We start from the raw sequence: 9566 nt of genomic DNA on the forward strand, positions 1-9566 counted from the left end.
TGGGTACTTTGTCAACCTTGAGTTCTGCTAAAAACCAGTTCGTTTACGGGAAGTAAGCCCAAAAACGAGAGTCCGAGTCAGAATGGCCGAGCGGTCTAAGGCGCTGAGTTCAGGTTGCAGTGTCCACTGGAGGCATGGGTTAAAATCCCATTTCTGACAGCCTGTTTTAGATTACAAAAAGGTGATCTACTCTGAAAAATTGGGTACTTTGTCAACCTTGAGTTCTGCTAAAAACCAGTTCGTTTACGGGAAGTTAGCCCAAAAACGAGAGTTGCAGTCAGAATGGCCGAGTGGTCTTAGGTGCTGCGTTAAGGTCGCAGTCTCAACTATAGGCCTAGGTCCGAATCCCCTCTTCTGACAGTCTTGTGTTCCACTAAAAACTTGTGCGTTTAGCCAAAGTTACCCCAAATGTGCAAGTGGGAGTCAGAATGGCCGAGCGGTCTAAGGCGCTGCGTTAAGGTCGCAGTCTCCACTGGAGGCGTGGGTTCAAATCCCACTTCTGACAGAATGATTTAGATGACAAAAAGGTGATCTACTATTAAAAATTGGGTACTTTATCAAACTTGTGTTCCGCTAAAAACTTGTGCTTTTAGCCAAAGTTACCGCAAGTAGGCAAGAGGGAGTCAGAATGGCCGAGCGGTCTAAGGCGCTGCGTTCAGGTCGCAGTCTCCACTGGAGGCGTGGGTTAAAATCCCATTTCTGACAGCCTGTTTTAGATTACAAAAAGGTGATCTACTCTGAAACGTTGGGTACTTATTCAACCTTGAGTTCTGCTAAAAACCAGTTCGTTTACGGGAAGTTAGCCCAAAAATGAGAGCAGGAGTCAGAATGGCCGAGCGGTCTAAGGCGCTGCGCTCAGGTCGCAGTCTCCACTGGAGGCGTGGGTTCAAATCCCACTTCTGACAGAATGCTTTAGATGACAAAAAGGTGATCTACTCTTAAAAATTGGGTACTTTATCTAACTTGTGTTCCGCTAAAACCTTATGCTTTTAGCCAAAGTTACCGTAAGTATGCAAGTGGGAGTCAGAATGGCCGAGCGGTCTAAGGCGCTGCGTTAAGGTTGCAGTCTCCACTGGAGGCGTGGGTTCAAATCCCACTTCTGAGAGAATGTTTTAGATGACAAAAAGGTGATCTACTCTTAAAAATTGGGTACTTTATCAAACTTGTGTTCCGCTAAAAACTTGTGCTTTTAGCCAAAGTTACCGCATGTATGCAAGAGGGAGTCAGGGTGGCCGAGTGGTCTAAGGCGCTGCGTTCAGGTCGCAGTCTCCACTGGAGGCGTGGGTTCAAATCCCACTTCTGACAGAATGCTTTAGATGACAAAAAGGTTATCTACTCTTAAAAATTGGGTACTTTATCAAACTTGTGTTCCGCTAAAAACTTGTGCTTTTAGCCAAAGTTACCGTAAGTATGCAAGTGGGAGTCAGAATGGCCGAGCGGTCTAAGGCGCTGCGTTAAGGTCGCAGTCTCCACTGGAGGCGTGGGTTCAAATCCTACTTCTGACAGAATGTTTTAGATGACAAAAAGGTGATCTACTCTTAAAAATTGGGTACTTTATCAAACTTGTGTTCCGCTAAAAACTTGTGCTTTTAGCCAAAGTTACCGCATGTATGCAAGAGGGAGTCAGGGTGGCCGAGTGGTCTAAGGCGCTGCGTTTAGGTCGCAGTCTCCACTGGAGGCGTGGGTTCAAATCCCACTTCTGACAGCCTGTTCTAGATTACAAAAAGGTGATCTACTCTGAAACGAGGGGTACTTATTCAACCTTGAGTTCTGCTAAAAACCAGTTCGTTTATGGGAAGTTAGCCCAAAGATGAGAGTAGGAGTCAGAATGGCCGAGCGGTCTAAGGCACTGCGTTCAGGTCGCAGTCTCCACTGGAGGCGTGGGTTCAAATCCCACTTCTGACAGAATGATTTAGATGACAAAAAGGTGATCTACTCTTAAAAATTGGGTACTTTATCAAACTTGTGTTCCGCTAAAAACTTGTGCTTTTAGCCAAAGTTACCGCAAGTATGCAAGAGGGAGTCAGAATGGCCGAGCGGTCTAAGGCGCTGCGTTAAGGTCGAAGTCTCCACTGGAGGCGTGGGTTCAAATCCCACTTCTTCCAGCCTCTTTTAGATTACAAAAAGGTGATCTACTCTGAAACGTTGGGTACTTATTCAACCTTGAGTTCTGCTAAAAACCAGTTTGTTTACGGGAAGTTAGCCCAAAAATGAGAGCAGGAGTCAGAATGGCCGAGCGGTCCAAGGCGCTGCGTTCAGGTCGAAGTCTCCACTGGAGGCGTGGGTTCAAATCCCACTTCTGACAGAATGTTTTAGATGACAAAAAGGTTATCTACTCTTAAAAATTGGGTACTTTATCAAACTTGTGTTCCGCTAAAAACTTGTGCTTTTAGCCAAAGTTACCGCATGTATGCAAGAGGGAGTCAGAATGGCCGAGCGGTCTAAGGCGCTGCGTTCAGGTCGCAGTCTCCACTGGAGGCGTGGGTTCAAATCCCACTTCTGACAGCCTGTTTTAGATTACAAAAAGGTGATCTACTCTGAAACATTGGGTACTTTGTCAACCTTGAGTTCTGCTAAAAGCCAGTTCGTTTACGGGAAGTTAGCCCAAAAACGAGAGTCCGAGTCAGAATGGCCGAGCGGTCTAAGGCGCTGAGTTCAGGTTGCAGTGTCCACTGGAGGTGTGGGTTAAAATCCCGTTTCTGACAGCCTGTTTTAGATTACAAAAAGGTGATCTACTCTGAAAAATTGGGTACTTTGTCAACCTTGAGTTCTGCTAAAAACCAGTTCGTTTAAGGGAAGTTAGCCCAAAAACGAGAGTTGGAGTCAGAATGGCCGAGTGGTCTAAGGTGCTGCGTTAAGGTCGCAGTCTCAACTGTAGGCTTAGGTCCGTATCCCCTTTTCTGACAGTCTTGTGTTTCTCTTAAAACCTGTGCGTTTATCCAAAGTTACCCCGAGTGTACAAGTGGGAGTCAGAATGGCCGAGTGGTCTAAGGTGCTGCGTTAAGTTCGCAGTCTCAACTATAGGCCTAGGTCCGAATCCCCTCTTCTGACAGTCTTGTGTTCCACTAAAAACTTGTGCGTTTAGCCAAAGTTACCCCAAATGTGCAAGTGGGAGTCAGAATGGCCGAGCGGTCTAAGGCGCTGCGTTCAGGTCGCAGTCTCCACCGGAGGCGTGGGTTCAAATCCCACTTCTGACAGAATGCTTTAGATGACAAAAAGGTTATCTACTCTTAAAAATTGGGTACTTTATCAAACTTGTGTTCCGCTAAAAACTTATGCTTTTAGCCAAAGTTACCGTAAGTATGCAAGCGGGAGTCAGAATGGCCGAGCGGTCTAAGGCGCTGCGTTCAGGTCGCAGTCTCCACTGGAGGCGTGGGTTCAAATCCCACTTCTGACAGAATGCTTTAGATGACAAAAAGGTTATCTACTCTTAAAAATTGGGTACTTTATCAAACTTGTGTTCCGCTAAAAACTTGTGCTTTTAGCCAAAGTTACCGCATGTATGCAAGAGGGAGTCAGAATGGCCGAGTGGTCTAGGGCGCTGCGTTCAGGTCGCAGTCTCCACCGGAGGCTTGGGTTCAAATCCCACTTCTGACAGCCTGTTTTAGATTACAAAAAGGTGATCTACTCTGAAACATTGGGTACTTTGTCAACCTTGAGTTCTGCTAAAAACCAGTTCGTTTACGGGAAGTTAGCCCAAAAACGAGAGTTGGAGTCAGAATGGCCGAGTGGTCTAAGGTGCTGCGTTAAGTTCGCAGTCTCAACTATAGGCCTAGGTCCGAATCCCCTCTTCTGACAGTCTTGTGTTCCACTAAAAACTTGTGCGTTTAGCCAAAGTTACCCCAAGTGTGCAAGTGGGAGTCAGAATGGCCGAGCGGTCTAAGGCGCTGCGTTAAGGTCGCAGTCTCCACTGGAGGCGTGGGTTCAAATCCCACTTCTGACAGAATGATTTAGATGACAAAAAGGTGATCTACTCTTAAAAATTGGGTACTTTATCAAACTTGTGTTCCGCTAAAAACTTGTGCTTTTAGCCAAAGTTACCGCACATCGGCAAGCGGGAGTCAGAATGGCCGAGCGGTCTAAGGCACTGCGTTCAGGTCGCAGTCTCCACTGGAGGCGTGGGTTCAAAATCCCACTTCTGACAGAATGATTTAGATGACAAAAAGGTGATCTACTCTTAAAAATTGGGTACTTTATCAAACTTGTGTTCCGCTAAAAACTTGTGCTTTTAGCCAAAGTTACCGCAAGTATGCAAGAGGGAGTCAGAATGGCCGAGCGGTCTAAGGCGCTGAGTTCAGGTTGCAGTGTCCACTGGAGGCGTGGGTTAAAATCCCATTTCTGACAGCCTGTTTTAGATTACAAAAATGTGATCTACTCTGAAAAATTGGGTACTTTGTCAACCTTGAGTTCTGCTAAAAACCAGTTCGTTTACGGGAAGTTAGCCCAAAAACGAGAGTCCGAGTCAGAATGGCCGAGCGGTCTAAGGCGCTGAGTTCAGGTTGCAGTGTCCACTGGAGGTGTGGGTTAAAATCCCATTTCTGACAGCCTGTTTTAGATTACAAAAAGGTGATCTACTCTGAAAAATTGGGTACTTTGTCAACCTTGAGTTCTGCTAAAAACCAGTTCGTTTAAGGGAAGTTAGCCCAAAAACGAGAGTTGGAGTCAGAATGGCCGAGTGGTCTAAGGTGCTGCGTTAAGGTCGCAGTCTCAACTGTAGGCTTAGGTCCGTATCCCCTTTTCTGACAGTCTTGTGTTTCTCTTAAAACCTGTGCGTTTATCCAAAGTTACCCCGAGTGTACAAGTGGGAGTCAGAATGGCCGAGTGGTCTAAGGTGCTGCGTTAAGTTCGCAGTCTCAACTATAGGCCTAGGTCCGAATCCCCTCTTCTGACAGTCTTGTGTTCCACTAAAAACTTGTGCGTTTAGCCAAAGTTACCCCAAATGTGCAAGTGGGAGTCAGAATGGCCGAGCGGTCTAAGGCGCTGCGTTCAGGTCGCAGTCTCCACCGGAGGCGTGGGTTCAAATCCCACTTCTGACAGAATGCTTTAGATGACAAAAAGGTGATCTACTCTTAAAAATTGGGTACTTTATCAAACTTGTGTTCCGCTAAAAACTTATGCTTTTAGCCAAAGTTACCGTAAGTATGCAAGCGGGAGTCAGAATGGCCGAGCGGTCTAAGGCGCTGCGTTCAGGTCGCAGTCTCCACTGGAGGCGTGGGTTCAAATCCCACTTCTGACAGAATGCTTTAGATGACAAAAAGGTTATCTACTCTTAAAAATTGGGTACTTTATCAAACTTGTGTTCCGCTAAAAACTTGTGCTTTTAGCCAAAGTTACCGCATGTATGCAAGAGGGAGTCAGAATGGCCGAGTGGTCTAAGGCGCTGCGTTCAGGTCGCAGTCTCCACCGGAGGCTTGGGTTCAAATCCCACTTCTGACAGAATGCTTTAGATGACAAAAAGGTTATCTACTCTTAAAAATTGGGTACTTTATCAAACTTGTGTTCCGCTAAAAACTTATGCTTTTAGCCAAAGTTACCGTAAGTATGCAAGCGGGAGTCAGAATGGCCGAGCGGTCTAAGGCGCTGCGTTCAGGTCGCAGTCTCCACTGGAGGCGTGGGTTCAAATCCCACTTCTGACAGAATGCTTTAGATGACAAAAAGGTTATCTACTCTTAAAAATTGGGTACTTTATCAAACTTGTGTTCCGCTAAAAACTTGTACTTTTAGCCAAAGTTACCGCATGTATGCAAGAGGGAGTCAGAATGGCCGAGTGGTCTAAGGCGCTGCGTTTAGGTCGCAGTCTCCACTGGAGGCGTGGGTTCAAATCCCACTTCTGACAGCCTGTTTTAGATTACAAAAAGGTGATCTACTCTGAAACATTGGGTACTTTGTCAACCTTGAGTTCTGCTAAAAACCAGTTCTTTTACGGGAAGTTAGCCCAAAAACGAGAGTCCGAGTCAGAATGGCCGAGCGGTCTAAGGCGCTGAGTTCAGGTTGCAGTGTCTACTGGAGGCGTGGGTTAAAATCCCATTTCTGACAGCCTGTTTTAGATTACAAAAATGTGATCTACTCTGAAAAATTGGGTACTTTGTTAACCTTGAGTTCTGCTAAAAACCAGTTCGTTTACGGGAAGTTAGCCCAAAAACGAGAATTGGAGTCAGAATGGCCGAGTGGTCTAAGGCGCTGCGTTTAGGTCGCAGTCTCCACTGGAGGCGTGGGTTCAAATCCCACTTCTGACAGCCTGTTTTAGATTACAAAAAGGTGATCTACTCTGAAACATTGGGTACTTTGTCAACCTTGAGTTCTGCTAAAAACCAGTTCTTTTACGGGAAGTTAGCCCAAAAACGAGAGTCCGAGTCAGAATGGCCGAGCGGTCTAAGGCGCTGAGTTCAGGTTGCAGTGTCCACTGGAGGCGTGGGTTAAAATCCCATTTCTGACAGCCTGTTTTAGATTACAAAAATGTGATCTACTCTGACAAATTGGGTACTTTGTCAACCTTGAGTTCTGCTAAAAACCAGTTCGTTTACGGGAAGTTAGCCCAAAAACGAGAATTGGAGTCAGAATGGCCGAGTGGTCTAAGGTGCTGCGTTAAGGTCGCAGTCTCAACTGTAGGCCTAGGTCCGAATCCCCTTTTCTGACAGTCTTGTGTTTCTCTTAAAACTTGTGCGTTTATCCAAAGTTACCCCGAGTGTACAAGTGGGAGTCAGAATGGCCGAGTTGTCTAAGGTGCTGCGTTAAGGTCGCAGTCTCAACTGTAGGCCTAGGTCCAAATCCCCTCTTCTGACAGTCTTGTGTTCCACTAAAAACTTGTGCGTTTAGCCAAAGTTACCCCAAATGTGCAAGTGGGAGTCAGAATGGCCGAGCGGTCTAAGGCGCTGCGTTAAGGTCGCAGTCTCCACTGGAGGCGTGGGTTCAAATCCCACTTCTGTCAGAATGTTTTAGATGACAAAAAGGTGATATACTCTTAAAAATTGGGTACTTTATCAAACTTGTGTTCCGCTAAAAACTTGTGCTTTTAGCCAAAGTTACCGCATGTATGCAAGAGGGAGTCAGGGTGGCCGAGTGGTCTAAGGCGCTGCGTTTAGGTCGCAGTCTCCACTGGAGGCGTGGGTTCAAATCCCACTTCTGACAGCCTGTTCTACATTACAAAAAGGTGATCTACTCTGAAACGAGGGGTACTTATTCAACCTTGAGTTCTGCTAAAAACCAGTTCGTTTATGGGAAGTTAGCCCAAAATTGAGAGTAGGAGTCAGAATGGCCGAGCGGTCTAAGGCGCTGCGTTAAGGTCGCAGTCTCCATTGGAGGCGTGGGTTCAAATCCCACTTCTGACAGGCTCTTTTAGATGACAAAAAGGTGATCTACTCTGAAACATTGGGTACTTTGTCAACCTTGAGTTCTGCTAAAAACCAGTTCGTTTAAGGGAAGTTAGCCCAAAAACGAGAGTTGGAGTCAGAATGGCCGAGTGGTCTAAGGTGCTGCGTCAAGGTCGCAGTCTCAACTGTAGGCTTAGGTCCGTATCCCCTTTTCTGACAGTCTTGTGTTTCTCTTAAAACCTGTGCGTTTATCCAAAGTTACCCCGAGTGTACAAGTGGGAGTCAGAATGGCCGAGTGGTCTAAGGTGCTGCGTTAAGTTCGCAGTCTCAACTATAGGCCTAGGTCCGAATCCCCTCTTCTGACAGTCTTGTGTTCCACTAAAAACTTGTGCGTTTAGCCAAAGTTACCCCAAATGTGCAAGTGTCAGAATGGCCGAGCGGTCTAAGGCACTGCGTTCAGGTCGCAGTCTCCACTGGAGGCGTGGGTTCAAATCCCACTTCTGACAGAATGCTTTAGATGACAAAAAGGTGATCTACTCTTAAAAATTGGGTACTTTATCAAACTTGTGTTCCGCTAAAAACTTATGCTTTTAGCCAAAGTTACCGTAAGTATGCAAGCGGGAGTCAGAATGGCCGAGCGGTCTAAGGCGCTGCGTTCAGGTCGCAGTCTCCACTGGAGGCGTGGGTTCAAATCCCACTTCTGACAGAATGCTTTAGATGACAAAAAGGTTATCTACTCTTAAAAATTGGGTACTTTATCAAACTTGTGTTCCGCTAAAAACTTGTGCTTTTAGCCAAAGTTACCGCATGTATGCAAGAGGGAGTCAGAATGGCCGAGTGGTCTAAGGCGCTGCGTTTAGGTCGCAGTCTCCACTGGAGGCGTGGGTTCAAATCCCACTTCTGACAGCCTGTTTTAGATTACAAAAAGGTGATCTACTCTGAAACATTGGGTACTTTGTCAACCTTGAGTTCTGCTAAAAACCAGTTCGTTTACGGGAAGTTAGCCCAAAAACGAGAGTCCGAGTCAGAATGGCCGAGCGGTCTAAGGCGCTGAGTTCAGGTTGCAGTGTCCACTGGAGGCGTGGGTTAAAATCCCATTTCTGACAGCCTGTTTTAGATTACAAAAATGTGATCTACTCTGAAAAATTGGGTACTTTGTCAACCTTGAGTTCTGCTAAAAACCAGTTCGTTTACGGGAAGTTAGCCCAAAAACGAGAATTGGAGTCAGAATGGCCGAGTGGTCTAAGGTGCTGCGTTAAGGTCGCAGTCTCAACTGTAGGCCTAGGTCCAAATCCCCTCTTCTGACAGTCTTGTGTTCCACTAAAAACTTGTGCGTTTAGCCAAAGTTACCCCAAATGTGCAAGTGGGAGTCAGAATGGCCGAGCGGTCTAAGGCGCTGCGTTAAGGTCGCAGTCCCCACTGGAGGTGTGGGTTCAAATCCCACTTCTGTCAGAATGTTTTAGATGACAAAAAGGTGATATACTCTTAAAAATTGGGTACTTTATCAAACTTGTGTTCCGCTAAAAACTTCTGCTTTTAGCCAAAGTTACCGCATGTATGCAAGAGGGAGTCAGGGTGGCCGAGTGGTCTAAGGCGCTGCGTTTAGGTCGCAGTCTCCACTGGAGGCGTGGGTTCAAATCCCAGTTCTGACAGCCTGTTCTACATTACAAAAAGGTGATCTACTCTGAAACGAGGGGTACTTATTCAACCTTGAGTTCTGCTAAAAACCAGTTCGTTTATGGGAAGTTAGCCCAAAATTGAGAGTAGGAGTCAGAATGGCCGAGCGGTCTAAGGCACTGCGTTCAGGTCGCAGTCTCCACTGGAGGCGTGGGTTCAAAATCCCACTTCTGACAGAATGATTTAGATGACAAAAAGGTGATCTACTCTTAAAAATTGGGTACTTTATCAAACTTGTGTTCCGCTAAAAACTTGTGCTTTTAGCCAAAGTTACCGCAAGTATGCAAGAGGGAGTCAGAATGGCCGAGCGGTCTAAGGCGCTGCGTTAAGGTCGCAGTCTCCATTGGAGGCGTGGGTTCAAATCCCACTTCTGACAGGCTCTTTTAGATGACAAAAAGGTGATCTACTCTGAAACATTGGGTACTTTGTCAACCTTGAGTTCTGCTAAAAACCAGTTCGTTTACGGGAAGTTAGCCCAAAAACGAGAGTTGGAGTCAGAATGGCCGAGTGGTCTAAGGTGCTGCGTTAAGGTCGCAGTCTCAACTATAGGTCTAGGTCCGAATCCCCTCTTCTGACAGT

General features: G+C 46.4%; 29 non-coding genes across 29 annotated transcripts; all 29 read left to right on the forward strand.

The window, feature by feature from the left end:
• The first annotated feature begins 422 nt into the window (after positions 1-422).
• trnal-aag (transfer RNA leucine (anticodon AAG)) lies at positions 423-505 on the forward strand. Its single transcript has one exon. It is a non-coding gene; the product is annotated as a tRNA-Leu (tRNA).
• Positions 506-822: 317 nt separating this feature from the next.
• trnal-cag (transfer RNA leucine (anticodon CAG)) lies at positions 823-905 on the forward strand. Its single transcript has one exon. It is a non-coding gene; the product is annotated as a tRNA-Leu (tRNA).
• Positions 906-1022: 117 nt separating this feature from the next.
• trnal-aag (transfer RNA leucine (anticodon AAG)) lies at positions 1023-1105 on the forward strand. Its single transcript has one exon. It is a non-coding gene; the product is annotated as a tRNA-Leu (tRNA).
• Positions 1106-1222: 117 nt separating this feature from the next.
• Positions 1223-1305, forward strand: trnal-cag (transfer RNA leucine (anticodon CAG)). The gene has a single exon. It is a non-coding gene; the product is annotated as a tRNA-Leu (tRNA).
• A 117-nt stretch (positions 1306-1422) lies between these two features.
• On the forward strand, positions 1423-1505 carry trnal-aag (transfer RNA leucine (anticodon AAG)). Its single transcript has one exon. It is a non-coding gene; the product is annotated as a tRNA-Leu (tRNA).
• A 117-nt stretch (positions 1506-1622) lies between these two features.
• On the forward strand, positions 1623-1705 carry trnal-uag (transfer RNA leucine (anticodon UAG)). The gene has a single exon. It is a non-coding gene; the product is annotated as a tRNA-Leu (tRNA).
• A 117-nt stretch (positions 1706-1822) lies between these two features.
• trnal-cag (transfer RNA leucine (anticodon CAG)) lies at positions 1823-1905 on the forward strand. The gene has a single exon. It is a non-coding gene; the product is annotated as a tRNA-Leu (tRNA).
• A 114-nt stretch (positions 1906-2019) lies between these two features.
• On the forward strand, positions 2020-2105 carry trnal-aag (transfer RNA leucine (anticodon AAG)). The gene has a single exon. It is a non-coding gene; the product is annotated as a tRNA-Leu (tRNA).
• Positions 2106-2222: 117 nt separating this feature from the next.
• Positions 2223-2305, forward strand: trnal-cag (transfer RNA leucine (anticodon CAG)). The gene has a single exon. It is a non-coding gene; the product is annotated as a tRNA-Leu (tRNA).
• Positions 2306-2422: 117 nt separating this feature from the next.
• On the forward strand, positions 2423-2505 carry trnal-cag (transfer RNA leucine (anticodon CAG)). The gene has a single exon. It is a non-coding gene; the product is annotated as a tRNA-Leu (tRNA).
• A 609-nt stretch (positions 2506-3114) lies between these two features.
• Positions 3115-3197, forward strand: trnal-cag (transfer RNA leucine (anticodon CAG)). The gene has a single exon. It is a non-coding gene; the product is annotated as a tRNA-Leu (tRNA).
• Positions 3198-3314: 117 nt separating this feature from the next.
• trnal-cag (transfer RNA leucine (anticodon CAG)) lies at positions 3315-3397 on the forward strand. Its single transcript has one exon. It is a non-coding gene; the product is annotated as a tRNA-Leu (tRNA).
• Positions 3398-3860: 463 nt separating this feature from the next.
• Positions 3861-3943, forward strand: trnal-aag (transfer RNA leucine (anticodon AAG)). Its single transcript has one exon. It is a non-coding gene; the product is annotated as a tRNA-Leu (tRNA).
• A 117-nt stretch (positions 3944-4060) lies between these two features.
• On the forward strand, positions 4061-4144 carry trnal-cag (transfer RNA leucine (anticodon CAG)). Its single transcript has one exon. It is a non-coding gene; the product is annotated as a tRNA-Leu (tRNA).
• An 809-nt stretch (positions 4145-4953) lies between these two features.
• Positions 4954-5036, forward strand: trnal-cag (transfer RNA leucine (anticodon CAG)). The gene has a single exon. It is a non-coding gene; the product is annotated as a tRNA-Leu (tRNA).
• Positions 5037-5153: 117 nt separating this feature from the next.
• Positions 5154-5236, forward strand: trnal-cag (transfer RNA leucine (anticodon CAG)). Its single transcript has one exon. It is a non-coding gene; the product is annotated as a tRNA-Leu (tRNA).
• Positions 5237-5553: 317 nt separating this feature from the next.
• On the forward strand, positions 5554-5636 carry trnal-cag (transfer RNA leucine (anticodon CAG)). Its single transcript has one exon. It is a non-coding gene; the product is annotated as a tRNA-Leu (tRNA).
• Positions 5637-5753: 117 nt separating this feature from the next.
• trnal-uag (transfer RNA leucine (anticodon UAG)) lies at positions 5754-5836 on the forward strand. Its single transcript has one exon. It is a non-coding gene; the product is annotated as a tRNA-Leu (tRNA).
• Positions 5837-6153: 317 nt separating this feature from the next.
• Positions 6154-6236, forward strand: trnal-uag (transfer RNA leucine (anticodon UAG)). Its single transcript has one exon. It is a non-coding gene; the product is annotated as a tRNA-Leu (tRNA).
• A 609-nt stretch (positions 6237-6845) lies between these two features.
• Positions 6846-6928, forward strand: trnal-aag (transfer RNA leucine (anticodon AAG)). Its single transcript has one exon. It is a non-coding gene; the product is annotated as a tRNA-Leu (tRNA).
• A 117-nt stretch (positions 6929-7045) lies between these two features.
• On the forward strand, positions 7046-7128 carry trnal-uag (transfer RNA leucine (anticodon UAG)). The gene has a single exon. It is a non-coding gene; the product is annotated as a tRNA-Leu (tRNA).
• Positions 7129-7245: 117 nt separating this feature from the next.
• Positions 7246-7328, forward strand: trnal-aag (transfer RNA leucine (anticodon AAG)). Its single transcript has one exon. It is a non-coding gene; the product is annotated as a tRNA-Leu (tRNA).
• A 405-nt stretch (positions 7329-7733) lies between these two features.
• trnal-cag (transfer RNA leucine (anticodon CAG)) lies at positions 7734-7816 on the forward strand. Its single transcript has one exon. It is a non-coding gene; the product is annotated as a tRNA-Leu (tRNA).
• Positions 7817-7933: 117 nt separating this feature from the next.
• trnal-cag (transfer RNA leucine (anticodon CAG)) lies at positions 7934-8016 on the forward strand. The gene has a single exon. It is a non-coding gene; the product is annotated as a tRNA-Leu (tRNA).
• A 117-nt stretch (positions 8017-8133) lies between these two features.
• Positions 8134-8216, forward strand: trnal-uag (transfer RNA leucine (anticodon UAG)). The gene has a single exon. It is a non-coding gene; the product is annotated as a tRNA-Leu (tRNA).
• A 463-nt stretch (positions 8217-8679) lies between these two features.
• Positions 8680-8762, forward strand: trnal-aag (transfer RNA leucine (anticodon AAG)). Its single transcript has one exon. It is a non-coding gene; the product is annotated as a tRNA-Leu (tRNA).
• A 117-nt stretch (positions 8763-8879) lies between these two features.
• On the forward strand, positions 8880-8962 carry trnal-uag (transfer RNA leucine (anticodon UAG)). Its single transcript has one exon. It is a non-coding gene; the product is annotated as a tRNA-Leu (tRNA).
• Positions 8963-9079: 117 nt separating this feature from the next.
• Positions 9080-9163, forward strand: trnal-cag (transfer RNA leucine (anticodon CAG)). Its single transcript has one exon. It is a non-coding gene; the product is annotated as a tRNA-Leu (tRNA).
• A 117-nt stretch (positions 9164-9280) lies between these two features.
• trnal-aag (transfer RNA leucine (anticodon AAG)) lies at positions 9281-9363 on the forward strand. Its single transcript has one exon. It is a non-coding gene; the product is annotated as a tRNA-Leu (tRNA).
• The last annotated feature ends 203 nt before the right edge of the window (positions 9364-9566 follow it).

Source organism: Stigmatopora argus, chromosome 6 (genome assembly GCF_051989625.1).
Source record: "Stigmatopora argus isolate UIUO_Sarg chromosome 6, RoL_Sarg_1.0, whole genome shotgun sequence".
NCBI classification, from domain to species: Eukaryota; Metazoa; Chordata; class Actinopteri; order Syngnathiformes; family Syngnathidae; genus Stigmatopora; species Stigmatopora argus.